This window comes from Carassius carassius, chromosome 26 (genome assembly GCF_963082965.1).
Source record: "Carassius carassius chromosome 26, fCarCar2.1, whole genome shotgun sequence".
Lineage (NCBI taxonomy): Eukaryota > Metazoa > Chordata > Actinopteri > Cypriniformes > Cyprinidae > Carassius > Carassius carassius.
This window is the reverse complement of record NC_081780.1, coordinates 13,477,859-13,504,114: the sequence shown is the minus strand read 5'-3', so window position 1 is coordinate 13,504,114 and position 26,256 is coordinate 13,477,859. Positions and strand designations below refer to the sequence as shown.

Below are 26,256 nucleotides of genomic sequence, written 5' to 3'. Positions count from 1 at the left end.
AATACTAGCATAAACATCACCCATGTATAGATTTAAATTTTGACAAACTTAATGTGGATGACTGGGGTACAGAATTTTTAGAGTGGACATTAATTGATTATTGCTTAAAGGAGCATTGCGTAGGTTCTGAAATTTCTAAGAGCCAGTCTCATGCTCGTTCTCAGTGCGAACGCTCTTTTTTTTTTTTTTTTTTACTGACGAGGAGTGTCCGTGGGTGTCTGAATTGTGCTGGAGGCTGGTCGCTTCTTTCCATCCGCAGAGTCCATTTGAAAACACTATTGCCACTGCTTACTATAATGGCTGGCGTGCCGTACGGTTGTAAGCCCAAGTAGACGAGAACGTGCATGAGGTCACATTTTGTGAATTTTCGCGCCAATTCGGGCCCAACTCCTCCACACACAATTGAGCCTACAGGCTGATAGAGGCAACCGTGGTGGACAGTCGAGGTGTCATTCTTTTTTTTACATCATGGTTGGCTCATACATGTACAACTGAAAACTCTATCTTAAAGATTTTTTTTAAGTAAAAACCTCCACATAGCTCTTTTAAGTCATGGGTCGGGAACTTACTTTCTAAAAAGCCACAGGTTTAGTCAACACCTGATAAGCATAAATCCTCTTCAGAGGTTATTGTGTGTGAGTGAGTGAATTAGTAAAGAACAATGCACAGTGCTTTTTTACTTAGTTTATGACTACTCATCAAGGCGGGTCTTTTGTCAAATTTATCTCACAGTCAATCTTGTCATTTGTTTGAATTCAACATTCATTGTTTCATTGTGATGTCACTGCACACAACCGGAAACTGTCCACTGGCTTAAGCAATCAAACTGTCTTCAGTGTTCGAATTGAGTCAAAGCTCTTGGGGGGTCCCCAACCCCCCCAACCCCCCCCCCCCCCCCCCCAAAAAAAAAACAACTAATAATATACATATTAGTATTTATTTATTTCATATAATAATATAATTTACTTTACTTTACTTGTGAATTTAATTTACTTTGTGTGTTTCATAACATGTTTTTGCAGCTGAGCATTTACTATGTAAAATTAAATAAAAATCTATGAAATAACAAGATGGCTCTTCTCTTCTTTCCCTTGTCCATATCTGAGAAAATAATGTAAGATGTAAGTTGTAATATTATATTTGTTGTCGTTACTGTGAATATATTTAAGAAAGCACTCCATGTTATTCATGCTACTTATTAAGGTTATTAATGGTGATATACTTTGAACAGTGCACATGTAGGCATTTTATTTCATTAAAAAAACTAATTTATCTTGAATGTAGTTACATAACCCTTTCATATTTTCAAGCAGAAGTTGTCATAGTTGGGTAAACTTCTATAGTGGTGAATGAGAGTATATGTTTAAATATATGTTTTGTCACAATAGTGTTTCTACAAGAGGGAAAAAATAGAAATAATTTGATACGATTACGATGCTGATGACCATTAATCAATTTTGATCTCTTGATTCACTATCAATTCACATGAATAGGCCTACTGTACTTACTTTTCTTGGGTTAAACTCAGTATTTTCTTGCATTAATTAATATTCACTTGTGTGTGCTTATACGAGTATCTTTTTAAAATGTATAATCTAGTGTTTGATCATGTCTAAATATTTATTTAAATGCAAAACCTAAAAATAAGTAAGCAGTTATGACCTGCAATACTCTTTTGAGCAACTAGAGTATGTATATTTATTAGAGTGGGTAAACAATGGCATTGCAAATGGAAATTATTATTTTTCTGGCCACAAAATGACTTTAATTTGCCTCTTTGCATTGAATTTAAAATCCTTTTCTCCACTTAACCTTAAATAATACACTAATTGTATTAGGCTATACATAATAATGGAAAATAGGATACAATTCATAACAAAAACGGTTGATCTGCATGTTTGTCTTCGGCGTAATAATCAATGCATGTGTGTCTCACGCACAATTCGTGAGAGTTAGCAACCCTGCTGTATCATCGTTGACACAAAAAAAGCCTTCACCTGATGAACATTTTCATCAGTAATAATGTCCTTAATTAAATTAACACTGTTTTTGAGCAGTTAAGGTTACTAGATTTAAAATGATTTGTTTAATTCAGAATGGGTGCAATGCTAGCTCCAAACAAGATTCTATTTTTCTCAGAATTACGTTAGATGGCTAATTACAACTAACAAGCCGATAGTGAGCTAGCATCATAAGATAAAAAAAAACAACTATTGACAGACCAAGATTATAAGTGATTCTCTGATTCTAAGATAAACACTTATTCAGTAGCAATAAATTAGGTGTACCAAACAATCATAAAACAAAGAAATATTATCTTACCGTTATCGTGAGGTAAAATAATGACGAAGGATCACTCTGTCAGCCAATCACACAGCGACGTCGCGCCCGCAGTCTGTAAATTCCTTCAGAAAACAGCGTGTGGCGCACTTGAGCGTATTTTCAGATGCACATCTAATTTGAAGTAGCTTTTTATGGGAGCGGCACTTTTTACAGTCTATGGAGCGGCAGCGCAATACTTTGGTAAAAAATAGATAGATAGGGCTATGTCAAATATTGTTTCTATTTTAGTTTTAATGAAAAACCAGGGGACCCCCCAAGGTCATTTTTTTGGGCCTTATGGGGGGTCCCTTGATGCTTATGGGGGGTCCCGGACCCCCCCAGCCCCCCCTCAATTCGAACACTGACTGTCTTAACAGCAGAAGAGTTTATAACCATGATCAAATCTGCCCTAGAGAGTCCATTTATTCAGCATTTTCCAAAAATCTTAAAAATGTAATTAATTACTCAGGTCCCTGTGTAATTCTATGGCTTTGTTGTTGACTTATAGTGACATCGGCCAATGTGAACGTACCTTGCACAGATAAGTAAAATGCCACAAAAGACCATCACCACAGTAGCCCCACCAGCAGCTCCAACCCAAAAAGAGAAATGATGGAAACCTAATAATAATTAAAAATACATATAAAAACAAGTTTTTGGAGAACCACTAAGAGAATTCTTCTTCCTCTCTAAAAGAATGAACTGAGCAGACATTGTGTTCAGCAACAAAAGTGGTTTGTGTTGTAAGCAAAAAAGCACACCTTTTAGCAAAAAAGAAGGCTCTTCTACAGATTTTAATGCAGGCATTTACATATAAGTGTGTAATGTGGGAGGTAATGAAGAATTAAACATTTACTTTTTGCCCTCTCTCTATTGTAACAACTGGAAATTAACAACACAAATGGAACTGCATTCAAATAATGCAAATAGAAATATGAAATAGAAATAATAGTATTTAAGATGATGCATATAAATACTTTAAATATTAAACCTTAAAAAACAGTACATTGCTATAAAATTTACCCGACACTTGAGGAGTGACATGAAGCAAATTAAAAAGTTGACTCGCAGTTCCTCGAGTGTTTCTGCTGACACACTGTAGAGTGGATGTGTGTGTGAGAGACTGATGAAGAGTGATGGAGCTCCTCAAGACTGTGCTGCTCAATCGCTCTTCACTGATGAACGTGTTTGAAGAGTTAGTGACAGGACGTCCAGACAGATGCCACTCCAGTTCAGGAGAAGGATTCCCATCAGCCTCACAGAAACACATAGTTCTGCTACAGCTGGAGAATGGAGAGATTTTGGGGGAGTCTGAAAGTATTGGAAGTGAGAAATAGACAATTAGAAACAGATTAACTGTAATGATTCAGTTTCTGTCAGTGATAAATGATGCAGTTCAGCGCTGCTAGATTTGCATCACTGTAGCTAGATTGATGAAGGAAAACTTTCTGGCTAACGAGGAAAGCTAGAGAAGCTAAAATTTCTGTCAGGTACATATACAGCGGCCCAATTATTTGGACATAAACTTGACTTAAAAATATATGAATCGCTTGGAAAAAAAAATAATACGATCGCTGTGTCACATGTCTGGGCTTTCAGCTTGCTGAAACTGCATTAAAAGGTATAGAGTCCTCTCTGCCACACCCCGATCTATAGTAGCTTCTCTTCTGGTAAGAGGGCTACTTCGGCTGGTGGCCAGGGTAATCTGAGGGTTACCATGTGGGCTTCCCCGATGAGCCAGCCTCCTCGGGCCCCCCTCACAAACACCACAGCCGGTTGAGTTTCCAGATGAGTTTGCTGGACCCTCTCATCAGGATCCTCTCATCTCATTCGGGGCTCAGGAGGAAGACCAAATGTTAATCACCGCATGACAAGGTGGGCTTGAGTCCTTGGCAGATGAGGATTCAGCTGCGTTCCCTCTCTCAGGAGTGCCAGTGTTGACCGAGTCTGATGCCGAGCTGACGGCCGTGCTTTCGTGGGCAACTGAGAGCATCGGGCTCATGTGAAATTCTCCACCCTGTCCCGAGTGCTCGAGGTTGGATGACTGGTTCCTGGGGGCTGCACGCGCTGATCATCAGCACCCCCCATGGCTGGACTGGCCATTGGGCATACCGGGCATTTGCCCGGTGGGCCGACGTGCTTTTTTATCTCATACTCATACTTTTTTATTTTTTTTTTTTTTAAACGGCCCATAAAATTGGTACATCGGCGGCCCATTCGGTTTGTTTTGTTTTGCTTAATTGGCGGCGCTGGGTTTGTGCCGGTGTAATGCATTGGTCAAAGTCAGTGTTAGTTTTGTTTTCTGACAGACCCGCCCATGAAACACGTAGATCAGCGGCCCATTGGCTCTTTTCTTGATTGACACTGGGCTGGCCCAATCACAACTTTAAACGAGTGAGCGAGCGGTGTCAGTGTGTATCTGTAAAAAAAGATGGAGAAGAAACGCAAGGAATGTGCAGATAAATAGCGTGAAAAAATAGAACCAGGCCCTTAAAGCAGACACTGTAAACTGTGTCAAAATATATGTTTTCTGACCTTCATCAGCTCCTGTGTCAGATGATGATAGTGAGGACGGAGGATCAGGAGAGAGATGAGAAAGTGTAGAGCCTGCGGTAAGCATAACTACTTTCAAAACACTTAGGCAATGTCATGAGTGTAGATTATTTCCACATCTGCATAGTTGACGATTACCGCAATTCACTAGAAATTTAATAAGAGGCATCTGTAAACCATGTTTTCCGCCAAAATAAAAGCTTGATGCAGTTTGCGTCAAAATAAAAGATCATGTGCTTATCTCTTTCAAGTATAGAAATTGGTACAACTAATTAAGAAAGTTTCCTTTATTTTTTTGTGCATTTGTTTTACAAAATATGGCTATTACTGTCATTGGATTAATATTATAACTATTATTATGTATAGGTGTAATGTAAATAGACACTGTAACTAAAAGAGGTTTGAATTTTTCTTTGTTTAATTTGCACACTGAATATGTGTTGGAGCTTTTAATTTTGAACTCTCAAAGTGCACCAGATTAATGAATTTAACATTAAAATGCACAAGATTTTCTCACGGGGGGGCTTGCCCCCGAACCCCCCTAGAAGGACCGTGGACACACCACCATAGTTAAAACAAAAATCCTGTAAGAAACACTGGTATTGCTATGCCAGACCCGCATATAGCTTGTTTTAGGATTCACCGCTGTGGAGTATAGTTCAACTGTATTAATAAATATAAAATTTTGACTTATTTCATCTGTTAACTCTCACTCGTTCCTATACTCACTCATTACATGGCATTAGTGGTTTTAATGAATAGGAGTTGGTATGCATATAATTAAGGGCTTGCAAAGATGGGTGGTGTTTATGATCATATAGTGGGCCGGTCTGGGCAAAAATGCCCGGGCCGATTTTTTGTCCCAGTCCAGCCCTGGCACCCCCCTCCTGTTCCTTTCTTCCCAGAAGTGCACCAGGAAGTAACCGGTTCATGGAAGGCACCTTTAACTGCCCGAAACCATTCTGTTGATTCCTCTGCCTTTACTGCCCTAGATGGTGGAGCAGCCAAAGCGTATGCTGGGATACCCCCAGTGGAGCATTCTGTTACGATGCAATTGTGTCCTCAGAGTGCCTCCACATGGCGTGGTGGTCTCAAGCTTCCCTCCAAAGCCTGTAAGTTCTCATCCATGCTTGTAGCTAAGGATTCTGCCCTGCATGCCATGGCCACCCTTCAGGTCTACCAGGCCAAGGTGCTCAAAGAGCTGCACAGGGCAGTGCTGACCCAGAGGTTTTGTAAGAGGTGCGCACTGTGCTTCTTGGGTCAAGTGATGTCTACCCCAGCCGCAGCGAAGAGATGGCCTCAGAAGGGTGGCGCACCCCATCTCTGCCCCCAAACCTGCCAAGCGGCGTTCCTGAGGGTTGGGGATGTCAGCTCTTCAGGAGATGGTAGCAGGACCTTTCCTTCCCCTGGAGGACAGCCGGGGAGACAACAGATGGGTTATGCCCAATCCTGGACTTGTGTGCCTTGAACCAAGCTCTTCACAGACTTCCGTTCAAGATGTTAATGCCAAAGCGCATTTTCAAATGGATTCCTCCAATGATTTGGTTTGCAGCGTTCGACCTGAAGGACGCGTATGTCCATCCTTCCTCAACACAGACCATTTCTTCGGTTTACTTTCGAGGGGCAAGCATATCAGTACAAGGTTCTCACATTTGTGTTGACCCTGTCTCCACGCATGGTATATGGACTGCATTTATATAGTGCTTTCAACAGACCACATGGCCATCCAAAGCGCTTTACAATTTGCCTCACATTCACCCACTCATTCACACACCGACTGCAGTGTCAGCCATTCAAGGCGCCATCCAGCTCATCGGGAGCAGCTGGGGTTAGGTGTCTTGCTCAAGGACACCTCGACACTTGGTCAGGTGGAGCCGGGGATTGAACCACCAACCTTCCGGTTTGTAGACAACCTACATGAACCACTGAGCCACTGCCGCACACATCTTTACGAAAGTCACAGAGAGAGAGAGACCTGACCACATTACAGATGTATAAAATTTTCTGTATCTATATTTCACAGCACATCAGCATATTGAAAGTTTGTATGTATATTCATGACCCTAAATGAAAAAAAGTCACAATATTTCAAGAAAAACAACATTGGTTAAATAGTATTTCAGATAGCTTAGAAAAAAATAATAGCTAATTTCTACCATCTTTTGCTGACAAAATATTATTTCTTAGTAAAAAGATTGGGGGGAAAGCTTATTTTTGCATTCATAGGGTAGTAAAAATAAAATAACAACATTTTACCAAGAAATGTTATTATTTCAGATCTGTAGAGTTGCCTTAGAACATTAAGGGCCCTATCGAGCCTGTCCTCCAACAAAAACAACCATATAGGTCGTTTGTTCAAGCACCTTATTACGACCTATATTTGCGTTTTAAAGTTAAGCGCCCTCTAGCGGGCCTAAAAATAATGACAGTATAGCGTTGCGTCTGTCGTCATGAAATTACGTATAACGTATAATCTACCAACTGAGCTACACGAAACGCAAATCGGAGTGCAAATAAAAGAGTACAAAACATTAATATGAAAACGACCTTTTGCCGATAGGGGCGCAATTGTAGTATACGCTCTGATGGGTCGTTTTTCAGGGATTTGGACAAACGACCTATACAAGCGTATTGGTTGGAGGACAGGTTGGCCCTATCATTCACCTGGCGCAATGCAGCGCAAGGTGCAGCGCGAGTGTGTTTGCTAGTTTTAGACTGGCGCCGTTCACATTTTCACATCCAGCACCACGTCATTTAATTAGCAAATGCATTTGTGCTCATTTTTGCGCCCATGGGCGTGCTGATCTAAAAAAGAGGTGTGTTCAGGCACATTGCTGGCACATTGATATTTTAAGGAGCTGAAAATAGACTGCGCCATAGACAAACTCAAACCTGGTCTAAAGTCTGGCGCAATGTTTTTTCTTTGAGATTTAAAGAGCGTACACGCTGCTTATTAAACACAGGGATGCACAGCAGCACACTAATATGCCAAATATTAAAAATTAAAGGATTGCAAAGCATAAGATTTTTTTTTGTAGACTAATTAAATACAAAAAAAAAATATATATATATATATATATATATATATATATATATATATATATATATATATATATATATATATATGCACACATGTCATAATGGATAGTCAATACATGTATCAGAATTAGGCTATTTGCTCGCACACAAGCAGCTCCATTTCATCTCAGAGACGCGTTCTGTCTTTGCGCTTGCAAAATTCCACGGTGTAAATAGCAAATCCGTCATGATACGAGTGCAACTGGCTCTTAAAGGGAATGGAAGGTGAGACTCTGATTGGTTTTTTGCACGTTACGCCCAAAAATCACCAATTATTCATTAAGAGAATGGGGACAACCCATTTAGACCATGCGCCCGGGCACGCCAACCGTTTTTCCGTCGTTAAAATAGCAAAACTGGGTTTGGACACGCCCTGAGTGCACCTGCGCCGTGCGCTTTACACTTTGCATTTAGATCTTAAACATAGGGCCCCAAATATGGGGATCAAATTGACCCACAAACATGACAAATGTAACAGAAATTGTACATCAAAACATAGCAGTGTGTTGAAACTTATGACCCTAAATGTGAAAAATCACAAAATGTCAAGAAAAAAATATATAGATATAAAAAAATCTGACAACTCAAAAATCTACTGTGTAAATAACACAGAGATAAAATTAATGTGGTAAGGTTAAGTGGTTAACTGAACAATCTAGAGGCTTTTTAAAATTATAATTTAGGCTTTAATTTAATCAACATAAAAAGTTATAGTAGCTATTCTTGCACTATTACACAATAACAGTGTAATAACCTTTCATTTTATAATTGACTTCTAGGTGCTAATGAATGTGAGGAGGTAAATTGGCTGAAGTGCAATACTCACAGTGAATGTCCAGCATCACTGATGAGTTTTGGCTGCCATGTTGGTTCTGAGCTGTACAGTGGTACCAGCCTCTGTGTGTCGAGTCGGTCCTATTGAAGGTAAGAGTGTCTCCAGTTTGCAGCTGCTTCAACTGTCCTTCACTCTCTCTGGACCAGGTGTAGTTCAACACTGCTGGATTTGCATCACTGCTGCAGATCAGAGTCATTGAACTGCCCTCCAACACAGAGCTGGAGGGAAGCACAGACAGTGCTGTGTTTTGGGGTGAATCTGAAGGGGAAAAAAATCAGGTCCTGGAGCTGAAAATAGACTGCGCCATACACCAACTCAAACCTGGTCTAAAGTCTGGCGCAATGTTTTTTCTTTGAGATTTAAAGAGCGTACACGCTGCTTATTAAACACAGGGATGCACAGCAGCACACTAATATGCCAAATATTAAAAATTAAAGGATTGCAATGCATAAGATTTTTTTTGTAGACTAATTAAATAAAAAAAAAAATATATATATATATATATATATATATATATATATATATATATGCATACATGTCATAATGGATAGTCAATACATGTATCAGAATTAGGCTATTTGCTCGCACACAAGCAGCTCCATTTCATTTCAGAGACGCGTTCTGTCTTTGCGCTTGCAAAATTCCACGGTGTAAATAGCAAATCCGTCATGACACGAGTGCAACTGGCTCTTAAAGGGAATGGAAGATGAGACTCTGATTGGTTTATTGCACGTTACGCCCAAAAATCACCAATTATTCATTAAGAGAATAGGGACAACCCATTTAGACCATGCGCCCGGGCACGCCAACTGTTTTTCCGTCGTTAAAATAGCAAAACTGGGTTTGGACGCGCCCTGAGTGCACCTGCGCCGTGCGCTTTACACTTTGCATTTAGATCTTAAACATAGGGCCCCAAATATGGGGATCAAATTGACCCACAAACATGACAAATGTAACAGAAATTGTACATCAAAACATAGCAGTGTGTTGAAACTTATGACCCTAAATGTGAAAAATCACAAAATGTCAAGAAAAAAATATATAGATATAAAAAAAATCTGACAACTCAAAAATCTACTGTGTAAATAACACAGAGATAAAATTAATGTGGTAAGGTTAAGTGGTTAACTGAACAATCTAGAGGCTTTTTAAAATTGTAATTTAGGCTTTAATTTAATCAACATAAAAAGTTATAGTAGCTATTCTTGCACTATAACACAATAACAGTGTAATAACCTTTCATTTTATAATTGACTTCTAGGTGCTAATGAATGTGAGGAGGTAAATTGGCTGAAGTGCAATACTCACACTGAATGTCCAGCATCACTGATGAGTTGTGGCTGCCATGTTGGTTCTGAGCTGTACAGTGGTACCAGCCTCTGTGTGTCGGGTCGGTCCTATTGAAGGTAAGAGTGTCTCCAGTTTGCAGCTGCTTCAACTGTCCTTCACTCTCTCTGGACCAGGAGCAGTTCAACACTGCTGGATTTGCATCACTGCTGCAGATCAGAGTCACTGAACTGCCCTCCAACACAGAGCTGGAGGGAAGCACAGACAGTGCTGTGTTTTGGGGTGAATCTGAAGGGGAAAAAATTAGATCCTCACAATAAAAATCAAAATAGTATAAATCAAAACTAAAAGCATGACTTACACTGAACATGTAGTATGATGCTATCCTGTTCTGTTTTGGTCTTGTCCTGTAGCTGGTAGTTTATGGTGCAGGTGAAAGTGACTCCATGCTCACGGTAAGTAGCAGTGAAGTTCAGATCAGAGATGAGCTCCTGTAGTCTGCTGCTCTCATTGAGGAGGAATCTGGGAGTGGAGCTCCATGTGAGAGTTGGTGGAGGAGAGGAGCAGAGAGTCTCAGCAGAGCAGCGCAGACTCACAGAGCTCCCCTCCAAACACCTCCTGACCCTGCACCTCCTTCTGCTCCACATACAGCTGCACTCTGGGTTTGGGAGGAGACTCTGAAATAGAGAAAGTAAAATGACAATGATGGCAACTTTTAAAAATCATTTAACACATTTGTTTATAAATAAAAGGCTCAAATCACTCACCGATGATGTCTATACTGGAGGAGGGTTTATGGTAGGTGTATTTGAGATCTCCACTCTTAATCCTGAAGTAATATTTACCATTGTGCTTTGAGCTAACATTATAAAAGACAGTGGTGCAGTCCTTCTCCTGTAGTTTTCCAGTTACTTTCCCATTAAAGTGTTTAGGTTTGGGATCTCTGGAGTTAAACACTTGATGTATACCCTCTTCAGTCCCATCTTTGAACCACAGTCCTGTAGCATCATTCTCATTGAGGTATTGGTCAAATTTTTCTTTAATCTCAAATCTGCACTTTATGATCACACAGGATCCACTGAGAGCTTCAATCTTCTCTGGCAGAGTGACGCTAAAATATCTTCAGCAAATACCTACAAGACACATAATACAAACAAGAAATAATTCAAAAATAACCATAAATGCCAAGAAAAGAGGTCTGTAATTTTTTTAATAGTCTATAAATCAAAATATACTTTAACCTTTCAAAAGAAAAAGTAGAATTATTTTCTCTGCTCTCCAGATGTCCATCCTTTCATTAAATTGAGGAACATCAACCTATTGGTGAAAAACAAATAAAGAAAGAAAAAAAAATTACCACTGGGTAAACTGAGCCAACCCCCACCATTCACATCACATGTTTGCACAAATTATTTTGTCATATATTTAAAAATGACTAATATCTCACCTCCCGTGATTAAGAGATTTTTCAAGAAACACACCTTTGCTTTCAAGGAAAAGATGCACATTTTTTGACAAAGTTGGTATCTCAGGAAGGAGGAAGTAAAAATTCATACTTTACATCAATATTAATGGTTGATTTAAATCATTGCCTTACTTTTTTTTTCTCCCATAAATTAAAATGCTTCCTGAAAGTAATATTGAGCAAACATCTTATAGTTTTTTTCCTCTGTGAATTCTTATTTTAGACCCCCAACTTTAATATTGCAGTATTACTGTACATATATACTACAATATGTATCATATTAATTTTAACCACTAAAAGATCAAAATATTCTATGCATGACATTTTTATTAGTTGTTTGCCGAAATAGTTCATATAATATGTCCTTTATAACAAAAATTAAAACATGAATATGACAGTATCTGTTCATACTGTCTCAGATTCAAGGACTTAATCGGGGTGACTACAGATATGAACAAGTTAGATTTAAGACTTTTAAAGACATTTTTAATACTCTTTATAAAATTTAAGATGAAACCTCTGATGGATATCACATTATTTTACATACGTATAATGTAATATTTAATTTGTTAAATATAATTTATATACTGCTGTCAAACATGCTTTTTATTATTACAATATACAGCAAACTTCTCATCAGCAGACAATATCTAATACAAAATATCCCCACAAAAGCACTGCATGACCAAGGGTGCGTCCACTGATCTATATATGACATACCGGTATATATTTATACATATATTCTCTATCTTAGTTCAGTGGGAATCAGCTCCCGAGCTCGTGAATCAGTAGATTGTGTACATGAATTCAGTCACTGGTAAGTTCCCTGACTCATTACAGGTTTTATGTACAATGTCAACGAACAATATAGTAGAACATCATCACTGGAATTAATAAACAACAGGACCATTCAAATTTTTTTTTTTTTTTTTTTAATCTTTAAACACATCGTTTTGTTACGAGTTCTTACAACATTTCAAACAAATATTAATTATAAATGTTAATTAAAAATAAAAAAAATGGGTTTGCCTTTTCAAATCAAGTTGACTCGTGTGGTTTATGCATGCAGTCTATGGGTTTATGTTTCATGGTTCAGAAATATGATGTTATTTCCGGTAAGGAAGCATAGTGAGTGGCAATGCTATAGACATATAAAAACTGGTCCCCTCGGTTTAACAAATCATTCCCACTGATTAATAAAACGTACTCATGAATTTCCAATCCATGCGCTCAGATTTTGTAAACTATACCTTTTTTTTTTTAATCCATACCCACAAATTCATAAGCTGTGCACATGCTTTTGCAGTCCGTTCCCTCAGATTTGTAAACAGTACTCACAGATTCATGCAGCAAGCTCATATGTAGCCTGCATGTTAACATACTGTTTTATTGAATATTATTTTATTGAAGACAGCAAAGTGTCTTAAGTGATTCTCTATCAATTGTAGTACAAGGCATTTTTCAGTAAACTTGCATTAACCCATTTTAAACTAACTAGAAGGCTGGTCAGCTAACTTTAGCAGTAACTACAGGGGGGAAATCCAAGGAAATCTGTTCAATGAATTTAAACGGTCACTGGGTCCGTCAGACTAGAGAATGTTTTGCTCAAATGGGACCGAAAATATTTAAGACCCATCGAACCTGACTTTAAGACATTTAAAGTTTTTTTAAGGCCTTTTAATAAGAAAACTTTATTTAAGATTATTTAAGAACCCGCAGCCACCCTGTTAATGTGGGGAAACATTTCAAGTGAGAGCAAGGTTACATGATACATTGATACAGTTTTCTACCATTTTAGTATATTTGTGCATGTGTGAATGTCATGATAACACGTAAATGCGTGTAAAATGCATAGGCCATGAAGTGTTGGCAATGTATAAATATAAAGAGTTTATTTGACAGTGCTAATTTGTAAAAGAAAATGAATCAGACCTTCCTGAAGTGTAGGAATCTCCTGTTTAGATCCTAAGTTTCCAGCTGTAACATCTGCTGCTGATTAGAGACGGACTGTAGCTCTGCTGCAGGAACAGAATCTGAAGTACAGTCTACTGACTGACAACAGATCTATTGTAACTTCCCTTTTTCATCAGCTCACACCAGTACTTCATTTATCAGCAAGAACATGAATTCTGTGCACGACAGAGCACAGAGCACTGGTTAACTGAACAACCTGACTTTTTAGTTATTTATCTGACTTTAAATTTAATAAAGATAAACATTTTATAGTCTTTATTATTGTGTCACAATAAAGAATCTCTGAACCACAACCTCGTAGAACCATAAACACATTCTTTAAAGACTAGAATAACAACTGACCTAATTTATATTTCCTTTAAGACAAAAAATATATAATAAAGCATTAAAATGAAAAGAGTAAAATCAATAAACATAAATGTATACAGCTTGTAATAAAATATAATACTCAAGTAATGTCTAATGACATTTGATCTAATGATCAAATCAATCTAAAGATAAGATTTGCATGTAAAACTGTTAACAGACCTTTGAGAAATACTGTCAAAAATGTTTATTAATAATAATAATAAATTATTTGTTCTGTGAGTCTATGGCTCATTCATTAATTACACAGACAAATTATTCCAAGTAGTAGCTTTGTGTTTCTTTCAAACATATTTTTGTGAATTTGTTCTCAAAATGTTAAATAAAAATAATTTGATATCTATGATGCAACCTATTGATCAAAAGTGATAAGCTATTAAATCACATTGATTGTATTTTATTGATGATTTTTTTTTTTGTCATTTCAACTTCAATAATCTAATCATGTCTTTAACCGATCATTATTGCAGTTGATCTGATGCTTCCACTGCATGACTCATTGTTCCTTCTTTTGTGCTTTTTTAATTTTTTTCTCCGTAAAACATGAAATCACAAAACTGATGTCTTAAGCTATTCTAAAAAATGTTAACTAAATTTCTCCAGAGTTTAACTTACAATTTATCTGGTTTATTGACACTGTGAAAAATTTAAATGTAGGCTAAACTGTGACCACAGCTTTTGAAAGAAGTCAGTCTCCATCATCTTCAGTATTAAAAATAAATGTGACAGCTCCATCAGCTTCCTGCTCAGCATTCACAGATCCACTCTATTAATAAAGACTTCTTTTTTTCATGACTAAAAGCATCTGATATTTTTTTTTTTTTTTTGTGCACAAAATGAATTGTCATACAGACCATTTCATCATTCACAGCACTCAAAATTCATGCATTACTAAGTAATTGAAAAGAACATAACACTGAATAGGTTCCCGTACAGTTCAAAAATATTCTTTATAATCAAACTATCATAACATTGTAATTTAAATAACCTCATCTGTCCACATGATTCTAGAGAATTGCAGAGCTGGTGCAAACATCCACATGTTGTCATTTTTGCTGTGTGTTTATTTTGTTATTTATATATAAATAGTTATGTAGTTATATACAGACAGAGCTGGGTAGATTACTTACAAAGTGTAGCCCATTACTCGTTACAGGTTACGTTTACATTTATTTACTTAGCTGACGCTTTTATCCAAAGCGACTTACAATTGCTACATATGTCAGAGCACACCTTTGGAGCAACTAGGGGTTAAGTGTCTTGCTCAGGGACACATTGGTGTCTCACAGTGGATTCGAACCCGGGTCTCTCACACCAAAGGCATGTGTCTTATCTTATATGTGAATCACGTGCACTCTCTTTGTAAATTATGTGTGCAGGAGTGTGAGCATGAGCAGTATTTTTCTGGCTGCAGTTCACTTAACAGCCACCAGTGTCGCTAATAAGGGCTACTAAACTCTACAAACAGGCCATTCAAAGCTGAATACACACTGGAAAAAAAAATTAAATAAAACAAAAAACACTGAAAACTATTTATTGATTAACAGGCAAAAATAAATAAATTGCTCGCTGGTGGTCCAGGGCGGGTTTGTCTTTAAGTAGACAGAGAGGCAGACAGCAATCCGTGAAATAACAGAAAACATTAAACAAAGTGATGAAGGTTTATTGATTACTCTTTGCATACCTTATTGATTACGTTTCGCATACACTGTACAGTATGATTTTTTTTCCTAAGTTGTAAGTAAAACAAAGATTAATGGAGTTTGTTATACAAGAGAAAAGTTTCTTTCTACTTCAAGATTTAACTTTACATTCAGTTTTACTTGCTGTTTTTTATTTTATTATTTACAGATTTTTTTTGTGAAATTTACTAGCAAATTTACAAGCAAAAGAAACAGAAGTTATATGTTTCTTTCATATGATTGGAGTACCTTCAGATGTAAAATGGGGACTGAGGACTGAATTGTGTTGATAAATATGTATGGCTATTAAAAAAACATTACACCATAAAATGTGTCACTTTTTTCCACCTAAAAGCGAAAGTTTAATGAAAATTTAATATTTGTTTGTCTGTAATATTTGTTTTGTTAGAAAAATATAATATTTAGGTTTCATAAATTTGAGCTGTTTTGAGCAATCATCAATTATAAATTCAAAGGAATTTAATTACATTTTATTATTTCGAATATATTATTTATTTTTATCCATTCATTCATATACATATACTGCATGTCTTAATTTGCTTGGGATATATTTTAAGTAATAGCCAAAAACCAAACAGTTAAAAACATAAAACTCACCATTTGAAAAATTTAATTCTGTATAACAACCCAAACCATCATGCAGTCGCGCGCTGTATTCACGTGATGCACAAAATTATAACTATATAGTTACGTGATTTAGTGTTATATGCATTTATGGTGTAATTGCATATTGACTCCACTAGAGGACCACCTTGGGGTTGATTAAGGTGGGTTACCGGGTTAGACGAGTTAGACCAGGGGTTGGCAACCTACGGCACGCGTGCCAACAGTGGCACGCAGAGGGATAATCGCTGGCACGCAAGCAATAAGGAAAACTGTATAATGACGTACAGTTTGATGTAATAACTTCTCATAGTCACACAGCCTGTTAGGAGCTACAAATACTATTAAAGTGTGTGAATTAACTTGCATGGATGCACGTGCAAACACTGCACATACTAGGTGCTTCAGATCAAAGCCTCGGTCTAACAGCACTCGTCAATGTCATAATCACTGAGATGGCCAATCAGATCAAAGTAGGCGGGGTTTACTGTTCACAGAAGCAGAGCGCGAAGCGTCAGTTTAACGTTAAAGAGAGTGAGGTAAGATGAAGCTGCAAATCAATTAACATTAGTCAACTTTTAATAATACGTTTTACCATAGAAATGTTAAATGACCTAAAGCTATATCCAGTGATGAAAAATTTTCTGAAATATGGCCATTTTGAGAGAAAGAAAGTGGGGGGGGGGGGGTAAATTGTCTCTCTCTGCAGACAATGAAGCGATTTTGCCCCTTTGTTGTTGAGAAATATAATGTAGCGATTCAGTATCGATTAATAAAAGTAGCGTGACAACACTCATAGGTTTATGAGCTTCTGAATGCTACTTTTTGCACAGCACGATCTCAGATCTCTGTGTGCGAGTGGTGTGTGTGTGTGTGTGTGTCTGTGTGTGCACGTTCATCAATTAAAGCAGTGCATTAACGTTGATTAAACGTTAAAAAAACTTTTTTTATCGTATAATAAAAAATTGTGTATGTTCCGTTTAAATACAGAATTATATCGGGGTGGGGGGGGGGGGGGGGGCTGTGCACACTTGGCACAGTGGTTAACCATAAAAATAAAAAATGGCACGTCATGCCGAAAAGGTTGCTGATCCCTGAGTTAGACTGTGGTTTTGCATGAGAGGGTTAGCAGCTTAGACATGTACATGTCTATGGTTAGCAGCAGGAGCTGCTTGTGTTCTATAATAAATACGTGGTTCTGAGTTATAACTCTCCGTGTACGTAGTCTATTGGATACATTGCAACAGAAGAAACACTACAGCAACGTAGGACGCTACAGCTACAGCAAAAAGATACATTTGAAAAACAAAAAGGATTTTTTAGGAATCAAACTTATAATGGATATGTATTATTATGGAAGGATGTAGTTTGGTAGTGCTTGGTTTTGTTGATTATGATCATTGTAGAAAGAAAAAATAATAATAATACCTTTATGTAATGAATCTTATCCTGTTACGTGCAAAATTCTACATCCACGGATCCAAAAACACTTGACCTCTCTTTTTTTGTTTTATTCAAAAAAGATTTAGCATTACCTCTCATTGATGATAATAGCCTAATAATAATAATGAACTGTTTAAACTTTAATTGTGTATGTACTTTACATTAATGATTTGTAATTTTTTCAAAAATAGGATAAGCCTATAATAATATAGGAATTATACCTAATGCTTTGCTGTAAAAGAGGCAAAGAGCTCGATTGGCTACTGTTCATGCAAGGATTGTCTGCTTTCGAGCATCTATTTATATATTTATACTTCCGGCTAATTATGAAATATCAGGTTTTATCAAACAATCTAAGGGCCCTATTTTAACGATCTAAATGCAAAGTGTAAATTACACGGTGCAGGTGCACTCAGGGCGTGTCCAAATCCACTTTAGCTATTTTAACGATGGAAATGCGCTGGGGCGCATTTTTGGAATGGGTTGTCGCTATTCTCTTTATAGCCTCTTTCACACAGTAACACCAGTAAATTGCCGTAAAATTACCGGAACGACTTTACCAGTAAATTCAAAAATGCGCTGTTCACACAGTCAACAGCATTCCGTCTTTTTTCCGGAAAAGCACCATTCACACATCCATTCCAAAATACCGGTAAATTCTGTGACGTCATTAACCTCTAAACAGCTGCCCTCGTATTTTTAAACGGGTAATACATGGTCAGTATTTCTGTTGATGGTTTCATTTTTTGTTTCAAACTTTAGTATTCATGCAACTGCTTTTGTTACAGAGACATCGTAATAGAAGACTGGTTTGAATAATTATACTCACCATTAATAAAACACCTGATGCTGTAGGGAGCTGACCAAAGGATTAATAGCCCAATTAAGTTGCGATTGTAAATTGCAGTCTGTAAGACGCGCGACATCGCAGAAAAGGTGCGTTCACAAATGTAAACTATATGCTGATCCAAATTAATATCAAATAGTCTATCAGCGCAGATAAACAGTTCTGAGTTCAAATTGAGTTAAAAATATGTTGCAAAGTACCGGAAAAGAGTAATTACCATGAATGTGACAGAGGGAAATAGAAAAAAAAAAAAAAATATATATATATATATATATATATATATATATCTTTTTTTTTTTTTTTTTTTTTTTTTAATTATTTACTAATTTAAAAATTTGTCAAAATCCAACACCTTTTCAATTTCTGTTAATAACTCTGTAATCTCCCCATCTACTCACGTTAGATGTCTGGGAGTAGTCCTCGATAGTACTTTATCTTTTGAAAAGCAGGTTAACAATATTACTCTTGTCTGCATTTCTCCATTTACGAAACGTCAGCTCCCTTCGTCCATTTCTCACCTCAAATTCCACAGCTGTTCTTGTTCATGCTCTAGTTACCTCACGCATTGGTTACTGTAACTCTCTTCTCTTTGGGCTACCTAACAAACTCCTTCACAAACTTCAGTTGGTCCAGAATTCATCTGCCCGTATAATTACTAGAACCTCCTCCATTGAGCATATCGCTCCAGTTCTCTACCATCTTTACTGGATGTGACGAGTGGGGCGGGGCCGAGGGACATGGGAGCGAGGCCGGTGGAGTGATTGGAGATGAGCTACACCTGTTCGACCCGCCGGTCTCGAGGCCCACGGAGGAGATGGAATGATATAAAACTGGAGCGACGACAGTGAAGGACGAGAGAGGACCAGGCCTGGGCTTTTAGTTGTGTTTTGGTTTTTTATTTGCGCGCACCAGTCGTCCGTGAGGGAGCGGAGGAGTCGGCGCCGTTCGCCAGGTGGCCGGAGCCTGCTGCCATCCGCCGGAACGGGGAGGAGCAGGGAACGGGGGACTCCTGCCGGCTGCCCAAAACCGGAGGAGCCGTCGCCGTCCACCGGGCGGCGGAGGAGTGTCATGCCGTCCGCCGAGGGCCGTCCAGTGCCACCGCCAGGCACCGCGGAGGAGATCGCCCAGCTGGTGGAGGGCCGAGCAGCAGTGCGTCTGGGAACCGGAATTTTTATTTTTTTTAATAAAGCAAAATAAACACAAAACAGCGCACCAGCCCCTCACGGACGACTGGTGCGCGCAAATAAAAACCAAAACACAACTAAAAGCCCAGGCCTGGTCCTCTCTCGTCCTTCACTGTCGTCGCTCCAGTTTTATATCCTTCCATCTCCTCCGTGGGCCTCGAGACCGGTGGGTCGAACAGGTGTAGCTCATCTCCAATCACTCCACCGGCCTCGCTCCCATGTCCCTCGGCCCCGCCCCACTCGTCACAATGGACTAATGCAACTGAACTTACTTCATTTAAAGAAAGTCACACTTTATCATATGGTGTAGGTTGATATGTTTCAATAAATGTCACTAATTTACTTTTTTAATATTTTGACAAAATCCTGGCATATGTGAGAAAAACTGTATACTGTAACTGTCATATAGCTGGAAAATAACTCACAAACTGAAGACTTACAAATGTGTAATTTTAATATTTTTTATTGTTTTTTTTTTCAATGAAAGAAAATACATATTATTATGTGCTATAATCCCTATTTGAATTAATAAAAAATTCCATGTTTCTACAAATATTTCATGCTTTAGTAGATTCAATTTGCTTTATGTCCACATCTGCACCTGTCTTGCTTCAGCTGCTGCTTTGTGAGGAACCTGATAAATGTCTTCTCCATGTGGCATTGAGGAAACCTTTCTAATCTTTGCCTCACCATCTTCTACATTTTGACCACAATATCGGACCACAGCATAATCAGTAGTAAGTGAAGAGATGCCTCTGATGTTGTTTGACTCCAGATTGGTATTTATAAAGTTAATTGTTGAATAATGTAGGGGTTCTGGGTGATTAAGTGTGGGGTCTTCAACTGGTGACATCATAACTTTATTAGCATAAAAAGGCTCTCCCCTACTGTCCACTGAATCAGCCTAGTGAATGAACAGAAATAGAGAATTATTATTAGAGAGCTTTTACACACAAGAAACTTGACGTTTCAACTTGAAATTTGTCACTGCGTTGAGAAACTAATTTTATGTAAAAGTAGTTTGGTGTTTGTGAGTTTGGCATATTTATGAATGAATAGCATGTGTGTGTTTGATCAATTGTAACATACCCCATCAGTCTGAATCAGTCCAGCTTTATCTCCCCTTTGAGCCCTGCAGAACCTTCTACAGAAATAATTTATAATTAAAAACCTAAAACTGCTTGTATCTTATTTATCAGAAAATGTAATTGCTCAGAGTGTTTCTCTTTCATAGCTCAGGAGACTTTAAATATAGTGAAACATAAGGAATATACAATAAGTGAAATGAAATAAATATTAGATTTGCAATTACTTAGCTGAAATAAAAACATGAGACAAAATTTTGAACATAAAGTTAGTCCATACAGTTATATGCTGAATGTAGATCACCCAGATCATTTGATCTTGAAGCATTTTACAAAATGCAAAAATGATTTTGGTTGCAGACCAGAATCATCAGATCTGACACTACTGTAATCAGAGACATTGTTGAGATCTCCTCTGATATTCTAGTGGACACATACAAGATTATTAGAGTCTTTTCTGGGAAATGGAGATTATTGGAAAACCAGGAGACTTCAGCAATAGTCTCTGTTTTTCACATTTAACTCATTACTGTCTGTTATAGAGACTTCCTTTGTGATTTTTCCTTCTTAAGGTTAAAAATATACTAGTTTTTACATCAGGAATTCACTTTGTCTACTTACTTGTACAGTAGTGTTGTGACCCATAAGATTGCCATAAACAAAGTTCCAACTGCAATCCCAACCAGGAGGAAATACACATTAAAACCTATTAAATAAATAAGATGCAGTTCATGGAAACGTTTTGTATTCTAGCAACTACTGATATCAATTAAATATAAAAAAATCTGAATAATTTGTCCATTCACTAAAAAAAAGAAAGAAAAAAAATCAGCAGGCTAGTTGATTTATTGCCATATCAACAAATAAAATAGATTCATTATTCAATTTTAATCTACCTGGAGCATTTTCAGTGATGAAAACCAGATGAAACAGTTGACTCGCAGTTCCTCGAGTGTTTCTGCTGACACACTGTAGAGTGGATGAGTTTGTGAGAGACTGATGAAGAGTGATGGAGCTCCTCAAAACTGTGCTGCTCAATCGCTCTTCACTGATGAACGTGTTTGAAGAGTTAGTGACAGGACGTCCAGACAGATGCCACTTCAGTTCAGGAGAGGGATTCCCATCAGCCTCACAGAAACACACAGTCACATCAGTTCTGCTACAGCTGGAGGAAACTGAGATCTGAGGAAAATCTAATAGAGAGAAAGATCGAGAACGGTCTGGAAATGTTTTTTATGCAGTTTCCATTGCTTACAGTCACTTGGTTGAAAGATTTTCTCTGTTCCTGTATTACTCACACTGAATGTCCAGCATCACTGGTGAGTTTTGGCTGCCGTGTTGGTTCTGAGCTGTACAGTGGTACCAGCCTCTGTGTGTCGGGTCGGTCCTATTAAAGGTAAGAGTGTCTCCAGTCTGCAGCTGCTTCAACTGTCCTTCACTCTCTCTGGACCAGGAGTAGTTCAACACTGCTGGATTTGCATCACTGCTGCAGATCAGAGTCACTGAACTGCCCTCCAACACAGAGCTGGAGGGAATCACAGACACTGTTGTGTTTTTGGGCGAATCTGGAGGGGAAAGAAATAGGGCCTCACAAAAAAAAAAAAAAAAAAAAAACAATTCATAAGTCAAAACTGAAAAGCATGACTTACACTGTACATGTAGTGTGATGTTGTCCTGTGCTGTTTTGGTCTTGTCCTGTAGCTGGTAGGTTATGGTGCAGGTGAAAGTGACTCCGTGCTCACGGTGAGTAGCAGTGAAGTTCAGATTAGAGATGAGCTCCTGTAGTCTGCTGCTCTCACTGAGGGGGATTCTGGGAGTGGAGCTCCATGTGAGAGTTGGTGGAGGAGAGGAGCAGAGAGTCTCAGCAGAGCAGCGCAGACTCACAGAGCTCCCCTCCAACACCTCCTCCTGACCCTGCACCTCCTTCTGCTCCACATACAGCTGCACTCTGGGTTTGGGAGGAGACTCTGAAATAGAGAAAGTAAAATGACAATGATGGCAACTTTTAAAACCCACATTTAACACATTTGTTTAGAAATAAAAGGCTTAAATCACTCACCGATGACATTTATAGTGGAGAAGGGTTGTGTGTAGGTGTATTTGAGATCTCCACTCTTAATCCTGAAGTAATATTTACCGTTGTGCTTTGAACTTACATTATAAAAGACAGTGGTGCAGTCCTTCTCATGCAGTTTTCCAGTTATTTTCCCATTAAAGTGTTAAGGTTTGGGATCTCTGGAGTTAAACACTTGATGTGTACCCACATTAGTTCCATCTTTGAGCCACAGTCCTGTAGCATCTTTCTCATTGAGGTATTTGTTGTCATCTTCAGTGATTTCAAAAATGCAGTTTATGATCACACAGGATCCACTGAGAGCTTCAATCTTCTCTGGCAGAGTGACTTTGGATGCTGTACAGTAAACACCTTATGACGCACACACACACACAAACACACACAACACAATGAAGTAAAGCAACACACACCCTTTATTGATTAGGATTTTCAGCTTACAAACAGACCTCATTAACATTTCAAATAAAATTAAAATGTTATATTAAAGCGTTAAAAATATGACAAAATCTATAAACAGTCTGTGTGAATTGAAGTGGATAGTACATTAATACTGCAAATCAGAACTGCAACATGCTAAAAAGTCAAGAATAAAGGTAAAATACAACATAACTGATTTAAACCTTTATTACATTAATGCATTTGGTCTTTAGTACTTTATTTTACAGGTTGTATTAAAATATTACTAAAATAATCAAATTTGATTAATATTAAGGTAATCGGAAACTGTACTTAAGTTAAAGTACAGAGTTATTTAAAAAATTTGACAGCCTAAAAGTCTAAGTACACTGTAAAAAGCGATAAGTTGATTTAACTTAAACAAATTGAGGAAACACGTTGCCTTAAAATTATTAAGTAAATAATCATTAAAAAAAAAGTTGAGTTTGACAATTCACTTAACTTATTTTTGTATTATTATTTACTTTTAAGGCAACAGGATTCCTCAATCTTTTTAAGTTAAGTCAACTTAGCACTTTTTATAAGTTTAAAAAATAAATCTATGTTTAATTGTATAATAGAAAAAAGTAAAAACATTTCTGATTTTTTTTTATTCAACATTTAAAAACAAGAGACAGTTGTTAATTTTTACATAAAAATTTTCATAAAGTAAAAAGTATTATTTGTATTCTTGCAAATGTATATTCTGTTTTAACAGAACATAAATAAAATATTATTACACAAATTCTTAACATCTCTGCAACTAAAACATTTAGACAACTGACTAAACACACAGGTATTATCAAACACACATTTATGAGAAATGTTTAGTTGTTTACTTTCATTTTACAAATGTCTTATTAAAGCAGGTAAAAGAGAGAAACACACACCTTGTAAGAGAAAAATTAAAATGCAGGTTTTCTCCGCTATGCTCATCTTGCTATTAAAAGATGGTCGGACATAAGCAGAAATTATATATCACATCACAAAAATGACAAACAAGAATAATATTCAAACACACATTCAACATTGTTGTTCTGGAATGATAAATATTATTCTCATAATCACTAATCATCTGAAACAAACCGTCTGTACACTAAGGAAAAAAAGGTACAAAACTGGGTAGAAAGGTACATCTTTTACATGAGGTACCTCATTTACCTCTAAATGGTATATGTACCTCATTTTATGTATTGTTATCTCCAGCAAACAAAATCATTGCTTCATCAGTGAGACCATGGCTATTTGTGCCACAGGAAAATTCTCTCAGATAAGGTGTAGAGTCAAAAGTACAATCAACAAGTGCATCACAGTAGTTTTGCTTCCTAATGTAGTAGCAGTAGTTGAATTCTGACCTCTCTCCATGGTTTTTCATTAATAAGATCACACCTGTTTGTATTCAGTTCATTACCTTGTGTTTTGTAAGCCTTTTAGCTCCTTTTATTCAGAATTGTTTTGTGCCTAGTACACTCTTTTGTTGAAGTTTACCATTGGATTTTAATTGGGGTGTTACATATAGCCCTAAAATCCTCTACATCAACACAAGCCCTCAATGTGTGCACAGAACAAAAAGTAAAAATAAGAATGGTTAACATTTCAGATAAGCAAATGAGTTATTAAATAATGTTGGAAATGTTTTTAAATTACTTGGATTTTTGGATTCTTAATTAATAAACAGTTTTTGAATATACACAGTTCTTGTAAACTCTTTAAATCCAGAGCTGATATGAATAACATTTAATATGAAGAGTAATAGAGTGCAGCTGATTGCAGGACAAAATAAGACAGACTAACAGAAGCCACAAAGTAATCTATTATTTGTTGTTTATAAACAAACATTTGACTTAGAGATGAATGAACAGAATAAAACAACCTAAAACATCAGAATCGACACACCTGAAAATAAACCATCCTGTAGATCCCACTGATATTAAATCACTTACCAGAGAAGTGTGGTAATGTTCGAGAAATCCTCTGAATATTGGTAAAGAGTAAAGCCGACTGTTGTGATAAAAAAATTTTTTTAGACTGGAAGTCACTGTGCTGTATGCTGGAACAATGCATGACTGATATTTGACTAATTATACCTTCCTCTTTTCAGCAGTGGCTGTATCTGTTAACATCATGCTGCTCACAAACAGAACAAACTATATTGTACTTTACACTCAATACCTTCCTCTTTGCAGATTTGGTGTAGCCTTTTGTCACAGTGAGGTTTTATGAATATAAATAAAGCTTAATAATAAAAAGTCAATAATAAATGATAAAAAATCAACCAGTATGAGTGAGTGAGTGAGTGAAGTGACATTCAGCCAAGTATGGTGACCCATACTCAGAATTTGTGCTCTGCGTTTAACCCATCCAAAGTGCACACACACAGAGCAGTGAACACACACACACACTGTGAACACACACCCGGAGCAGTGGGCAGCCATTTATGCTGCGGCGCCCGGGGAGCAGTTGGGGGTTCGATGCCTTGCTCAAGGGCACCTAAGTCATGTTATTGAAGGTGGAGAGAGAACTGTACATGCACTCCCCCCACCCACAATTCCTGCCGGCCCGGGACTCGAACTCACAACCTTTCGATTGGGAGTCCGACTTTCTAACCATTAGGCCACGACTTCCCCACGTGAGAACATGTTTTAAGCTACAGTATTTCGCCATTAGGTGGGATGGCATGTTTTAACATCAAGGTCGCTACAGAAGAGCTACTGGAGCTCAGATTGCTGTAGCTTAATGCTGGACATCATAGAAAGACATCAGATCAAACAAGGCATGGCATTTTGGTGAATGGGGCTGTTTAACTGATCTTTAAGAAAAAGTACTAAGGCTGTCACGAAAGGTAGGCTTTTTACCTAAAGGGGGCATAATGGTACCTTAAAGTTATATATTATTAATTAAAGTGTGCAAATTAGTACCTAAAAGGTACAAAAGTGTACATTTGGGAAAGGCATGCTTTTTACTGATGACAGCTTTTTACCTTTTTTTCTAAGAATACACAA

The 26,256-nt window shown here is 37.4% G+C and overlaps 1 pseudogene; it reads right to left on the bottom strand.

The window, feature by feature from the left end:
- LOC132105399 (myelin-associated glycoprotein-like) overlaps nucleotides 1–24,619 on the bottom strand; it is a 73,691-nt pseudogene extending 49,072 nt beyond the window's left edge.
- Nucleotides 24,620–26,256: the final 1,637 nt, after the last annotated feature.